Raw genomic sequence first — 15,903 nt, 5'->3', positions numbered from 1 at the left:
GTACTGACGGGGACTAGAAGGAGAGAGCATATCTCACCCATATTGGCCTCTCTTCATTGGCTTCCTGTTAATTCTAGAATAGAATTTAAAATTCTTCTTCTTATAAGGTTTTGAATAATCAGGTCCCATCTTATCTTAGGGACCTCATAGTACCATATCACCCCAATAGAGCGCTTCGCTCTCAGACTGCAGGCTTACTTGTAGTTCCTAGGGTTTGTAAGAGTAGAATGGGAGGCAGAGCCTTCAGCTTTCAGGCTCCTCTCCTGTGGAACCAGCTCCCAATTCAGATCAGGGAGACAGACACCCTCTCTACTTTTAAGATTAGGCTTAAAACTTTCCTTTTTGCTAAAGCTTATAGTTAGGGCTGGATCAGGTGACCCTGAACCATCCCTTAGTTATGCTGCTATAGACGTAGACTGCTGGGGGGTTCCCATGATGCACTGTTTCTTTCTCTTTTTGCTCTGTATGCACCACTCTGCATTTAATCATTAGTGATCGATCTCTGCTCCCCTCCACAGCATGTCTTTTTCCTGGTTCTCTCCCTCAGCCCCAACCAGTCGCAGCAGAAGACTGCCCCTCCCTGAGCCTGGTTCTGCTGGAGGTTTCTTCCTGTTAAAAGGGAGTTTTTCCTTCCCACTGTAGCCAAGTGCTTGCTCACAGGGGGTCGTTTTGACCGTTGGGGTTTTACATAATTATTGTATGGCCTCGCCTTACAATATAAAGCGCCTTGGGGCAACTGTTTGTTGTGATTTGGCGCTATATAAAAAAATTGATTGATTGATTGAAAGTGTTCATTCTTGTTCTGCACTTCAAGTAGGTTGGGTAGATCCAGGGTTTTCGGTGTCTGCATTTTATGCTTATTATTTTCCAGGTGTCAATTTTGAGACAAATCGCGATGGTTTCGTTGTACACCATTGATTGTTAATTCTTAATTTGATTGTATATTAATTCAGTTTTGACCAATCAGATGGTCCAGAAACACCTTGTATGCTTACCAATTGGTCAAAATGTGTTGTTTGTCAGCAGGATACCAAAGAACCTTAAATATGTCAAGCAAAATCAAAGCGTGGAGATGCTGGAGCTGGGTATATTTGAGTGGCAAAAAAAAACAAAAACCTGAAGAGATTAAAAATAGTTTTTAGCATACTATATGAAAAATTATGCTCACAATTATAAGATACATATGAATCTAAATAAAATACAGGCCATGCTGGTTAGCTTAGATGCAGAAAGGGCATTCGACTCTGTTCGATGGAAATTCCTATTCAGTGCTATGGAAGACACTGGAAGCCTTGTATGATTAAACCATCAGCTGGATTAATAGTCAAAAGGGAGCTCACAGACTCCTTTCTGTTGGAGAGATCCACAAGACAAAGTCGTCTCATATGTCCACTGTTGTTTGCGATTTTTATTGAGCCATTGGCTTAATGAATCAGGCAGAACAATGAAAGCCACAAGACAAGGTTGTCTCATATGTCCAATGTTGTTTGCAATTTTTCATTCAGCTATTGGTTCAATGAATCAGGCAGAACAATGAAAGCCACAAGACAAGGTTGTCTCATATGTCTAATGTTGTTTGCAATTTTTATTGAGCCATTGGCTCAATGGATCAGGCAGAACAATGAAATCAAAGGTATAGAGATGTCAGCAGGTGAACAAAAGCAGGCCCTGTTTGCAGATGATGTGCTTGTTTGCCTTTTCACACCCCACAGTCTAATATTTGACAGCATGCACAGGATATGGAAAGAGAGCAACATGGGTCCAGCGACAAATTGATCATCAGTGCCCATTAACTATGAAACCACCAGACTGGAAGAATTTCTTCACAAGTGGTCAGAACAAGTCTCATGGGGAAAACGGTCACAATGAAAGAGATACCAGAACTGTTTTCAGATCAGGAAGAAACCGATAACAGAATTATATGTATCCGAAGCCCAGGCAGTGATGTGTTCTTCGTTCTGCTACATCATGCATCCAACTTTGAAATCACCATTCTATTTGACACTGGTGCAGGGAACAAGAGAAGACTCCTGAACATCTCTCACACACTGTGACACCTCCGGTGCATAAAAGGACTTGGGAAAATTTGGCCCATCAAACAGGTCCAGATGACGGAAGCCAAACTAGGAGACTCGTGGGATTTTCCTGCAATATTGTTTGAAGAACTTGAGCAGTTCACATGCTATGTATGGTAGGGCGTGATTCATGTCTGGATGCATGCAGAGGGAAAAAAAATATGGACTCACTCAATTCTGAGGAAAAAATTATGGAATCATGAAAAATAAAAACGCTCCAATACATCACTAGTATTTTGTTGCACCACCTCTGGCTTTTATAACAGCTTGCAGTCTCTGAGGCATGGACTTAATGAGTGACAAACAGTACTCTTCATCAATCTGGCTCCAACTTTCTCTGATTGCTGTTGCCAGATCAGCTTTGCAGGTTGGAGCCTTGTCGTGGATCATTTTCTTCAACTTCCACCAAAGATTTTCAATTGGATTAAGATCCGGAATATTTGCAGGCCATGACATTGACCCTATGTGTGTTTTTGCAAGGAATGTTTTCACAGTTTTTGCTCTATGGCAAGATGCATTATCATCTTGAAAAATGATTTCATCATCCCCAAACATCCTTTCAATTGATGGGATAAGAAAGGTGTCCAAAATATCAACATAAACTTGTGCATTCATTAGTGATGTAATGACAGCCATCTCCCCAGTGCCTTTACCTGACATGCAGCCCCATATCATCAATGACTGTGGAAATTTACGTTCTCTTCAGGCAGTCATCATTATAAATCTCATTGGAACGGCACCAAACAAAAGTTCCAGCAGCATCACCTTGCCCAATGCAGATTCAAGATTCATCACTGAATACGACTTTCATCCAGTCATCCACAGTCCACGATTGCTTTTCCTTAGCCCATTGTAACCTTGTTTTTTTTTTTTCTGTTTAGGTGTTAATTATGGCTTTCATTTAGCTTTTCTGTATGTAAATCCCATTTCCTTTAGGCGGTTTCTTACAGTTCAGTCACAGACGTTGACTCCAGTTTCCTCCCATTCGTTCCTCATTTGTTTTGTTGTGCATTTTCGATTTTTGAGACATATTGCTTTAAGTTTTCTGTCTTGACGCTTTGATGTCTTCCTTGGTCTACCAGTATCTTTGCCTTTAACAACCTTCCCATGTTATTTGTATTTGGTCCAGAGTTTAGACACAGCTGACTGTGAACAACCAATATCTTTTGCAACATTGCGTGATGATTTACCCTCTTAAGAGTTTGATAATCCTCTCCTTTGTTTCAATTGACATCTCGTGTTGGCCATGATTCATGTCAGTCCACTTGGTGCAACAGCTCTCCAAGGTGTGACCACTGCTTTTTACATGCAGACTAACGAGCAGCTCTAATTTGATGCAGGTGTTAGTTTTGGGGATGAAAATTTACAGGGTGATTCCATAATTTATTCCTCAGAATTGAGTGAGTCCATATTTTTTTTCCCTCTGCTTGGTCTAAAAAGTAACGATTACTGACTGCCACAATTTTTTTTCTTGATTTCTTACAGTGTTTCTTAAAGCCAGAAAGTTACCATTTGAAATTACTTTAGTTTTGTGTCATGTCAGTGATCTGCTTTTTTTCTACAAAATTAAACAACTGAAAACATCCTCCGAGGCCGGTGATTCCATAATTTTTTCCAGGGGTTGTATATGGATGGATGATGACTGCTGGTAAACTCCAACCATTGTGGTTTTCAGGACCACTGATTCTTCCAGAGTTAATTTGCTGAGTAGCGATGATGCCGCCTTATCTGACTGTGACACTGCAAAGGAAGTGGCATCATGTAGTGAGAGTGATGATGATTTTAACACGTAAATGGCTAGTTATGATGTGCATGATGTGTGCTTTGAGCCTGGGAGCTATTTACACTTTGCGGCAGTGAGCCAACTTTATTTTTTGTTGTTTCATATTTGTCAGCAGTGTAACAAACGTGTGGCAATAGTTGAGGATTTATTTCTGTATTATGGTCTTGAAGATATGTAGATGTAGCAATAATCAGCAAATGAACTTATTCAGCTTATTGTTGCTGATGGTTTATTATAGCATTTTGTTCAATGAGCTTTACAATATCTTCTGTTTGTAAATGCTAGACAATGGGTTTACCTGGTTTGCTGTTTGTTTCGGCTGACACTGGCAACAGGGGGTTAAATTATTTTTCTTTGATTTTAAAATCTTTATTATTTTGTTGATTCACGTGACCATGCGCGCGGCAGTCTCTATTTCTTGTCATATAATACGGGGTTAGCACTGTTGCCTCACAGCGAGAAGGTCATGGGTTCAATTCCCGTGGCCTTTCTGTGTGGAGTTTGCATGTTCTCCTCGTGTTTGCGTGGGTTTCCTCCGGGTGCTCCGGTTTCCTCCCACATCCAAAGACATGCGGGTTAGGTGGATTGGAATCTTTAAAATTGTCCTTAGGTGTGCGTGTGGGTGTGTCTGTGTTTGTTTGTCTATTTGTGGCCCTGCGACAGACTGGCGTCTTGTCCTGGGTGTACCCCGCCTCACGCCCTATGACTGCTGGGATAGGCTCCAGTCCCCCGCAACCCTTAACTGGACTAAGCGGTAGAAGATGGATGGATGGATGGATAGATATAATATGGGTCAGTATTATTTTGCTTTAAGAGAATTATTGTCTTTGTTGTGTGGGCCGCCAGAAGAGGAGGTACTGCTGGCCCACCACCAGAGGGCGCCCTGCCTGAAGTGCGGGCTTCAGGCACGAGAGGGCGCTGCCGCCTCCAGGAACAGCCGAGGTGACAGCTGTCACCCATCAACCATGACAGCTGTCACTGATCATCTACTTCACACCAGGAATAAAAGCAGGAAGACACCTCCACCACATCGCTGAGATATCAACCTCATTGAGAGGTAATATCCTCAGCCGTTTGTGTATAATCTGTATATTGTGAGTGTTTGCAGGAGTACCGGTTCCTCTGTCGGTGGAAGCTGAGTGAGTGCTGGACGGCACTCTTTTCCCCTGAGGAATCACTGCGTACTCTGCAAGATATTGAGTGAGAGGTGGAGGTGGAATTCCCACCATAATTGTTACTGGGTGTACACACACCCACACTTGACTGTCTTTGTTTTCCGCCAGCAGTACCACATCCGACACGCCGAGACGGTGGCCACCTGGGGACTTCAGGACTTGGCGGCTCCAGTATCCCTCGGGTTCAGTGGCGGTGGAAATCGTGTGGTTCCGGTTCGTCTCCAGACGGGCGTCTCCTATCGTTGAGCCTGCCCACACGACACCTTTATTGATTGACTTGTATTCATTCTGTAATCTGCTGTGTTTGGTTGTGGCATTCACAACAGTAAAGTGTTCTAATTTAACTCCTTCTATTGTCCATTCATTTATGCCCCATGTTGTGGGTCCGTGTCACTACACTTTCCCAACAGGATATCTCGGCCAGCGTCATGGACTCCGAGGGGCGTCACCCGGCTGTTGAACGGCCAATGGGAGAGCAGGGAGCGCAGGCGTCTGCAGGAGGCGTGATTGGTGAGCTACAGCACATTCTCACTGTCTTTACGGCTCGGTTGGATCAAATGACCGAGCAAAACATCCTCCTGAACCGCAGGGTGGAGGCTCTCTCCGCGCAGGTGGCGGCGAGCGCTCAGGGCGCTGCTGCAGCTCCTCCTCCTGCCAACCCTGTGCAAGATATGAATGTTCCAGTGGTGGTTCAACAACCCCTCCCACCATCCCCTGAAGCATACATAAGCCCTCCTGAGCCTTACGGAGGTTGTGTGGAGAAGTGCGCGGACTTTCTCACGCAGTGTTCGCTCGTCTTCGCACAACGTCCCGTCATGTACGCATCAGACGCTATCAAAATAGCTTATGTGATTACTCTGCTTCGGGGAGAGGCACGCGCTTGGGCTACGGCGCTTTGGGAGCAAAATTCACGGCTCCTTCACACGTACACTGGGTTTGTGAGGGAGTTCAGAACAGTGTTTCACCCGAACAGGGGAGAGACCGCTTCAACTGTGCTGCTGTCTATGAGACAGGGACGCCGGAGCGCAGCCGCTTATGCAGTCGATTTCCGCATCGTGGCTGCGAGGTCCGGCTGGAATAACGCTGCGCTCCGCGCCGCCTTCGTAAACGGACTGTCATCGGTCCTGAAGGAGCACCTAGTGGCCAAGGATGAACCGCGGGAATTAGATGGGCTTATCGATCTTGTTATACGGTTAGACAATCGGTTGGAAGAACGCCGTCGGGAACGAGACGAAGGGCGTGGCCGGATATGCGCCGTCCCTCTTCCTTCCGGGTCCGAAAAAGGTCCGCCCTTCCCACGCTCCCTGGCCTCTGCGTCCCGTGGGGCGACAGCTCCCCCTGCTGACGAAGCTATGGACACGAGCAGGGCCACATTCAGACCACCGAAGAGACAGGAGACTTCCCCGCGGGGCGTGTTTTGTTTGTGGCTCAATGGAGCACCAATTGAGTCATTGCCCCGAACGGTTAAACACCAACGCCCGCCCCTAGAAACTGGGCTTAGGGTGGGCCAAGAAATTCACGTGGGACACACACACATTTCCACATGGCTCCCAGTTACAATCCTTAGCGGGGATTTAACCCTTCAGGCCCCAGCACTGGTAGACACAGGGTCAGAAGGGAATCTGCTAGACAGCAGATGGGCCAGGGAGGTAGGGCTCCCTCTGGTGGCGCTTCCTTCACCATTGCAGGTGCGAGCACTAGATGGCACCCTACTCCCTTTAATCACACACAGGACACTACCAGTAACTCTGGTAGTGTCAGGGAATCATAGGGAGGAGATTGGGTTTTTTGTGACTCCTTCTACCTCCCGTGTGATTCTGGAGTTCCCCTGGATGCTAAAACACAATCCCCGGATTGATTGGCCATCCGGGGTGGTGGTACAGTGGAGCGAGACCTGCCATCGGGTGTGTTTGGGATCCTCGGTCCCTCCCGGTTCCCAGGCTAGGAAGCAGGTCAAAGTTCCCCCCAATCTATCGGCGGTGCCTGTTGAGTACCATGATCTTGCGGACGTTTTTAGCAAGGCTCGGGCACTCACCCTTCCCCCGCACCGTCCGTACGATTGTGCCATCGATTTGTTGCCAGGCGTGGAGTTCCCGTCCAGCAGGCTGTACAACCTCTCCCGACCTGAGCGCGAATTGATGGAGACTTAATCCGGGACTCCTTAGCTGCCGGGCTGATCCGTAACTCCACCTCTCCGATGGGAGCAGGTTTCTTTTTTGTGGGCAAAAAAGATGGCGGTCTTCGTCCATGCATTGATTACCGGGGGCTGAACGAGATCACGGTTCGCAACCGATACCCGTTGCCTTTGTTGGATTCGGTGTTCACCCCCCTGCATGGAGCCAAAATCTTCACAAAGTTGGATCTTAGGAACGCATACCACCTAGTTCGGATCCGGAAGGGAGACGAATGGAAGACGGCATTCAACACCCCGTTAGGTCATTTTGAGTACCTGGTCATGCCGTTCGGCCTCACTAACGCCCCTGCGACGTTCCAAGCTTTGGTTAATGACGTCTTGCGGGACTTCCTGCACCGATTCATCTTCGTATATCTGGACGATATACTCATCTTTTCTCCGGATCCTGAGACCCATGTACGGCATGTACGTCAGGTCCTGCAGCGGTTGTTGGAGAACCGGCTGTTTGTGAAGGGCGAGAAGTGTGAGTTTCACCGCACCTCTTTGTCCTTCCTGGGGTTTATCATCTCCTCCAACTCCGTCGCTCCGGATCCGGCCAAGGTCGCAGCGGTGAGAGACTGGCCCCAACCTACGAGCCGTAGGAAGCTGCAACAGTTCCTCGGCTTCGCAAATTTTTACAGGAGGTTCATTAAGGGGTATAGTCAGGCAGTTAGCCCCCTGACAGCCCTGACCTCACCAAAAGTTCCCTTCACCTGGTCGGATTGGTGCGATGCCGCGTTCAGGGAGTTGAAACAGCGCTTCTCGACTGCACCTGTCTTGGTGCAGCCCGATCCTAGTCGCCAGTTTGTGGTTGAAGTGGACGCCTCTGACTCAGGGATAGGAGCCGTGCTATCCCAGAGCGGAGAGACCGATAAGGTTCTTCACCCGTGTGCCTATTTTTCCCGCAGGTTGACCCCAACAGAGCGGAACTATGACGTGGGTAATCGAGAGCTCCTTGCGGTGAAAGAGGCTCTTGAGGAGTGGAGACACCTGTTGGAGGGAGCGTCAGTGCCTTTCACGGTTTTTACTGACCACCGGAACCTGGAGTATATCAGGACCGCCAAGCGACTGAACCCCAGGCAAGCCCGCTGGTCACTGTTTTTCGGCCGTTTTGACTTCCGGATCACCTACCGCCCCGGGACCAAAAACCAGAGATCGGATGCCCTGTCCCAGGTGCACGAACAAGAAGTCAAGACCGAGCTGTCGGATCCACCGGAACCCATCTTACCGGAGTCCACTATCGTGGCTACCCTAACCTGGGACGTGGAGAAGACCGTCCGGGAGGCCCTGGCACGGAGCCCGGATCCCGGAACAGGACCGAAAAACAGACTGTACGTCCCACCAGAGGCCAGAGCTGCCGTCCTGGACTTCTGTCACGGGTCCAAACTCTCCTGCCACCCAGGGGTGCGTAGGACCATGGCAGTGGTCCAGCAGCGCTTCTGGTGGGCGTCCCTGGAGACTGACGTCCGGGCTTACATCCAGGCCTGCACCACCTGCGCCAGGGGCAAGGCGGACCACCAGAAGGCACAGGGACTCCTACAGCCACTTCCTGTGCCTCATCGCCCCTGGTCCCACATCGGTCTGGATTTTGTCACGGCCTCCCGCCGTCCCGGGGGCACACCACCATTCTCACGATAGTGGACCGATTCTCCAAGGCGGCCCACTTCGTGGCCCTCCCGGATCTCCTGGTCCACCATGTCGTCCGGATGCATGGGATACCTACAGACATTGTTTCGGATCGCGGTCCCCAGTTCTCCTCTCAGGTGTGGAGAAGTTTCTGCCGGGAACTGGGGGCCACCGTAAGCCTCTCGTCTGGGTATCACCCACAGACTAACGGACAGGCCGAACGGGCCAACCAAGAGTTGGAGCAGGCCCTTAGGTGCACGACCTCCGCACACCCGACGATTTGGAGTGAACATCTGGCCTGGATCGAGTACGCTCATAACAGCCAAGTGTCCTCTGCCACCGGCCTCTCCCCGTTCGAGGTGTGTCTGGGGTACCAACCCCCTTTGTTTCCTTTGGTGGAGGGAGAGGTCGGTGTGCCCTCGGTCCAGGCCCACCTGCGGAGATGCCGTCGGGTGTGGCGCACCGCCCGTTCGGCCTTGTTGAGGGCCCGGACGAGGGTAAAAGCCCATGCAGACCGTCGACGGTCCCCGGCCCCCGCATACCAGCCCGGGCAGGAGGTATGGCTATCAACCAAGGACATACCACTCCAGGTCGAGTTGCCGAAGTTGAAAGACCGCTACATCGGACCATTCACCATCCTCAAGGTCCTCAGTCCTACCGCAGTGAGGCTCCGACTCCCGGCCTCACTGCGGATCCATCTGGTCTTCCATGTCTCCAGGATAAAACCACATCACACCTCACCCCTCTGTGCACCCGGTCCGGCGCCGCCTCCTGCCCGTATTATCGACGGGGAGCCGGCTTGGACAGTACACCGGCTCTTGGACGTCCGTCGAATGGGCCGGGGCTTTCAATATTTGGTGGACTGGGAAGGGTATGGACCTGAAGAACGCTCCTGGGTGAAGAGGAGCTTCATCCTGGACCCGGCCCTCCTGGCCGATTTCTACCGTCGCCACCCGAACAAGCCTGGTCGGGCGCCAGAAGGCGCCCGTTGAGGGGGGGGTCCTGTTGTGTGGGCCGCCAGAAGAGGAGGTACTGCTGGCCCACCACCAGAGGGCGCCCTGCCTGAAGTGCGGGCTTCAGGCACGAGAGGGCGCTGCCGCCTCCAGGAACAGCCGAGGTGACAGCTGTCACCCATCAACCATGACAGCTGTCACTGATCATCTACTTCACACCAGGAATAAAAGCAGGAAGACACCTCCACCACATCGCCGAGATATCAACTTCATTGAGAGGTAATATCCTCAGCCGTTTGTGTATAATCTGTATATTGTGAGTGTTTGCAGGAGTACCGGTCCCTCTGTCGGTGGAAGCTGAGTGAGTGCTGGACGGCACTCTTTTCCCCTGAGGAATCACTGCGTACTGTGCAAGATATTGAGTGAGAGGTGGAGGTGGAATTCCCACCATAATTGTTACTGGGTGTACACACACCCACACTTGACTGTCTTTGTTTTCCGCCAGCAGTACCAGATCCGACACGCCGAGACGGTGGCCACCTGGGGACTTCGGGACTTGGCGGCTCCAGTATCCCTCGGGTTTGGTGGCGGTGGAAATCATGTGGTTCCGGTTCATCTCCAGACGGGCGTCTCCTATCGTCGAGCCTGCCCACACGACACCTTTATTGATTGACTTGTATTCATTCTGTAATCTGCTGTGTTTGGTTGTGGCATTCACAACAGTAAAGTGTTCTAATTTAACTCGTTCTATTGTCCGTTCCTTTACGCCCCCTGTTGTGGGTCCATGTCACTACACTTTCCCAACACTCTTCTTGTGTTGAATGTTACATCATATTATTTTCGGCTGAATAAGTGTTTCAAATATATATATGCCTGAGTAGAAACATACTATATTCTGCATACGCTATTTTGGTGCCGTAGCATCTCCAATACTGCAAGTTTGAGAGGGCTACTGGTTATCCACAGCAGCAAGAGCACTATATTAACCACCCACATACTTCTAAGTGTAGGCTAACATCTAGTATCCCAGAAGTTAAGACAGATGCAAAAACTCATTTCCACTAGTTTCAGTGTCAGCCATGTTCAATTAGCCATGTTCAATTATGAGTCAACCAACATACATAGGCATTTATACATATCATTGGATTCCTCACCATTAAAAACATGAGTGTAGACACCAAAATCGTGTCTCTATCTGTCTTAGGAACTGAATATGGGTGAAAATGTGATTTCACTACTTTCACATTTGAAAATGAGGTCACACAGGTAGTCCAACCCAATTTGGTGATGGAGGCATCTACTTTTCATGTCTAGGGAGGTCCAAGGAACAAAATAAAGGTGGTCTTGTACTGTCCTGAGGAAGGCGGGTGCACGAGGGATCAGTCGGACCCCAGGACAATATTTACCGTAAAATTACCAGGATTGTGGTCATTTCTGGGCAGCACGGTGGCTTAGTGGCTAACACTGTTGCCTCACAGTGAGAAGGTCATGGGTTCGATTCCTGCTTGTGGCCTTTCTGTGTAGAGTTTGCGTGGGTTCTCTCCGGTTATCCGGCTTCCTCCCACATCCAAAAATGCGCAGGTTAGGTGGATCGGATACTTTAAATTGTCTGTAGATGTGCATGCAGGTGTGAATGTGTTTCTTTGTGTGTAGCCCCCTGCGACAAACTGGCGTTCTGTCCAGGGTGTACCCCACCTCACACTCTGTGACTACTGGGACAGGCTCCAGCTCCCCACAACCCTTAATTGGAGTAAGAACAGAATTTAAATTAATTTGACAATATACTTGTCCTCAGTCAGTACATTTGAGAATGCGTGTTGATGCATATGATGGGAAACTACTACTTTGATGGCACAGAATGACATGGGTCCCACTTAGATAGCATGGAGCGATTTTTACACTCCGTAACGCACACAGATAAATTATTTATTACATAAAAAATAGTTCTTAAAACTTAAAAGAATGGAAGACATTTAATTGTATCATTGTTAAAGGTGTAATATAAATTCTTCTAAGAAAACAAATGCAAATATGTGCTGTGAGTGCTGTAAAGCTTGAATCTAGCATCACTTTTTTAAAATTCTTTATTTTGGTTTTTGGACAACAGAGAATAGTTTTAGTTAGAAATATGTTCAGTTTCCTCTGTAGTCATGAGTTTTAAACAGCAAGAACAAAATACAACATGGGAGAGATAAAGCGTGCAAAGAGAGTCTACAGGCCTATCGCAGACATTCGAAATTTAAAGCAAAATAATAATAATTGAAATTAAAACACTAAGACGGCATCGGACTGTCACCTCCACAAGGTCCGCTCGAAGAGGTTTGTTGGGTATTTTCTCCTCCAAACATTCTTAAAACCTTGATAAGACAGAGTCAAGAAACACCAGTGAGACAGAAAGTCAAATTTATCACGCGCGGAGTGCAGTCAGGCTGTACACCAAGGCTACACTAAAGTCTGGCCTGCTCTCCCGCTCTTTTTATTAGAGAGGCCCTCATCACATAAAAAAAAACTTGTCCTAAGGGGGGGGGGGGCGACGCAAGACAAGTTTCTTCCCGTAACATAAACACATACGTCAATAAGCGCAGCTGTAAGGAAAAACAGTTTCTTTCTTTTGCTCTTATCGTCGAAGGTCAGCACATCCCGTTCGTCTGTTGCAGTTATCAGCTGTTGTGCATCTGCCTGGAATGTCCTGGTCTTCACACTAAGCATCACATCACAACAGTCAAAACAACCTTCAGTTCTTTTACTCCCAGTTCAGCCTGACCCCGTCATGCTTCACTCCCAGTCGTTAGCGGCTACAAAACATTGTATAATAATAATAAGTACATCCAGCTCTTCATTCCCAGTTCAGATTGACCCCAGCATGCTAAAACAAGGTTGAATAACACGTACATTCTCAGGGTTAGGTGCAAAACAGCACAACACCGTTCTCATGAGAAAGAAGACAAAGGTACAAATGTTTAACAGTGATAACATATATACAAAATCTTTAACATTCCCCTCCTGTTTATCGCCTGTTAAACATACAGTGCATCACCCAGCTTAGCACTTCTTTTTGAGATTTTCACTAAGAGGTTCATCATGGTATGTTCTATAGGCTTACACCCCAGAGGTGATGTCATTGTCACCATCATCGGTGTCTGGGTCATCATACTTCCATCGGTCTGGGTACAGGTCATGGGAGTCATCGTCCTCCTCGGTGTCGTCTTGCCCCAGGAGTGGATATGATGCTGGTCCCCCTCCTGGTCCTGGACTTATTGCTGTGGGTATCATTCTATTTACAAGGCCTCGGAGACATGGAATACAACAACATCCACACAATGTTAGAATTGCAGCAAATACTGCTATAGACACTAATAGTGAAGAAATCAAAGACCTCCATTTTCCCATCCCTTCCAGCCACCAATCCCAGCCTTCGGTGTTTACTCCACTGTGCTCTTTCATCTTCCTGTTCAACGTCCTCAGCCCGTCGATGGCTTGAGTGAGACTGCCGTCTGCAGCCGTGTTGTTGGGAATGAATGTGCAGCATTGTTCTCCGAACATGGCACAAACACCTCCTTTCTCTGCCAACAACATATCCAGAGCAATACGGTTCTGGAAGGCCATAAGGGACGTGGCTTCTAACTGTGAATGGACAGCCTTAAATCCTTCCTCAGTCCAATTTCCTAATTTCTGTACATTGTAGTGGATGTAGTTTATTCTGTCCACGTTTTTATTAATTGAACACCACCAACAGATGGAAGATTCGAATCCAGCTGCTATTTGATCAACCAGTTTATACTCGTCAGGCACTCCTCTGGGGACTCCTATTGCATCAATATCTGAAGAGTTTCAGTCAGGTTTTAGAATTCATCATAGTACAGAAACAGCATTAGTGAAGGTTACAAATGATCATCTTATGGCCTCGGACAGTGGACTCATCTCTGTGCTTGTTCTGTTAGACCTCAGTGCTGCTTTTGATACTGTTGACCATAAAATTTTATTACAGAGATTAGAGCATGCCATAGGTATTAAAGGCACTGCGCTGCGGTGGTTTGAATCATATTTGTCTAATAGATTACAATTTGTTCATGTAAATGGGGAATCTTCTTCACAGACTAAAGTTAATTATGGAGTTCCACAAGGTTCTGTGCTAGGACCAATTTTATTTACTTTATACATGCTTCCCTTAGGCAGTATTATTAGACGGTATTGCTTAAATTTTCATTGTTACGCAGATGATACCCAGCTTTATCTATCCATGAAGCCAGAGGACACACACCAATTAGCTAAACTGCAGGATTGCCTTACAGACATAAAGACATGGATGACCTCTAATTTCCTGCTTTTAAACTCAGATAAAACTGAAGTTATTGTACTTGGCCCCACAAATCTTAGAAACATGGTGTCTAACCAGATCCTTACTCTGGATGGCATTACCCTGACCTCTAGTAATACTGTGAGAAATCTTGGAGTCATTTTTGATCAGGATATGTCATTCAAAGCGCATATTAAACAAATATGTAGGACTGCTTTTTTGCATTTACGCAATATCTCTAAAATCAGAAAGGTCTTGTCTCAGAGTGATGCTGAAAAACTAATTCATGCATTTATTTCCTCTAGGCTGGACTATTGTAATTCATTATTATCAGGTTGTCCTAAAAGTTCCCTAAAAAGCCTTCAGTTAATTCAAAATGCTGCAGCTAGAGTACTGACGGGGACTAGAAGGAGAGAGCATATCTCACCCATATTGGCCTCTCTTCATTGGCTTCCTGTTAATTCTAGAATAGAATTTAAAATTCTTCTTCTTACTTATAAGGTTTTGAATAATCAGGTCCCATCTTATCTTAGGGACCTCGTAGTACCATATCACCCCAATAGAGCGCTTCGCTCTCAGACTGCAGGCTTACTTGTAGTTCCTAGGGTTTGTAAGAGTAGAATGGGAGGCAGAGCCTTCAGCTTTCAGGCTCCTCTCCTGTGGAACCAGCTCCCAATTCAGATCAGGGAGACAGACACCCTCTCTACTTTTAAGATTAGGCTTAAAACTTTCCTTTTTGCTAAAGCTTATAGTTAGGGCTGGATCAGGTGACCCTGAACCATCCCTTAGTTATGCTGCTATAGACGTAGACTGCTGGGGGGTTCCCATGATGCACTTTTTCTTTTTGCTCTGTATGCACCACTCTGCATTTAATCATTAGTGATCGATCTCTGCTCCCCTCCACAGCATGTCTTTTTCTTGGTTCTCTCCCTCAGCCCCAACCAGTCCCAGCAGAAGACTGCCCCTCCCTGAGCCTGGTTCTGCTGGAGGTTTCTTCCTGTTAAAAGGGAGTTTTTCCTTCCCACTGTAGCCAAGTGCTTGCTCACAGGGGGTCGTTTTGACCGTTGGGGTTTTACATAATTATTGTATGGCCTTGCCTTACAATATAAAGCGCCTTGGGGCAACTGTTTGTTGTGATTTGGCGCTATATAAAAAAATTGATTGATTGATTGATTGATCAATATATGTTGGATTTCCCACTCCTTTCCAATCTCTTTTTACTCTGTCTCTATGTCTATTTCCGTAATTAGTCCCTCTGTCACCATCCCATATTCCATGGGTAAGAGCACTATATGGTACAGAGATGACCACAGAAGCATTTCTAGGAATGCAGGCTTGTACACCAAATTGGTACGCATTGTTCCTATCACAGCTATGTACTGTGGCATTTATCATTGGACTGGGGTCTTCGTTACTTCTTTTTGGTCTCTGCAATCTGCGGAGGTGATCCTTATTATCATGTCCCGTGCTTATGGCTTTTAATAATAAGCCCAATCCAAAAAAGAAAAGTAGCATAACAAGGACTGTCCATGGGGTCCAGAAACCCTCGTTCTTTTTGTTTTTTTCTTTTGCCATTTCTGCACACTACAGCACACCTATGTTCAGAACAGTGGCTTCTTAATGTCTTCTGCTAGCTTTCGTGTCTAACCTGGATCTTAACACCAAGCTCACACAGTATTACTAGTCTTGTCCTACTGTTCTTACTGTTTGTCTGTGTCTGCAGAAATGACTTTCTTACAGTGAGTTAAATGAATCCATGTACTTCTTTCCCCAATTTTCAAGGCTGTGGGTGTTGTGAGTAGTACTTGATGGGGCCCTTCC

Source organism: Thalassophryne amazonica, chromosome 4 (assembly GCF_902500255.1).
Source record: "Thalassophryne amazonica chromosome 4, fThaAma1.1, whole genome shotgun sequence".
In the NCBI taxonomy this organism is placed as follows: domain Eukaryota; kingdom Metazoa; phylum Chordata; class Actinopteri; order Batrachoidiformes; family Batrachoididae; genus Thalassophryne; species Thalassophryne amazonica.
This window is presented reverse-complemented; position numbering follows the sequence as displayed.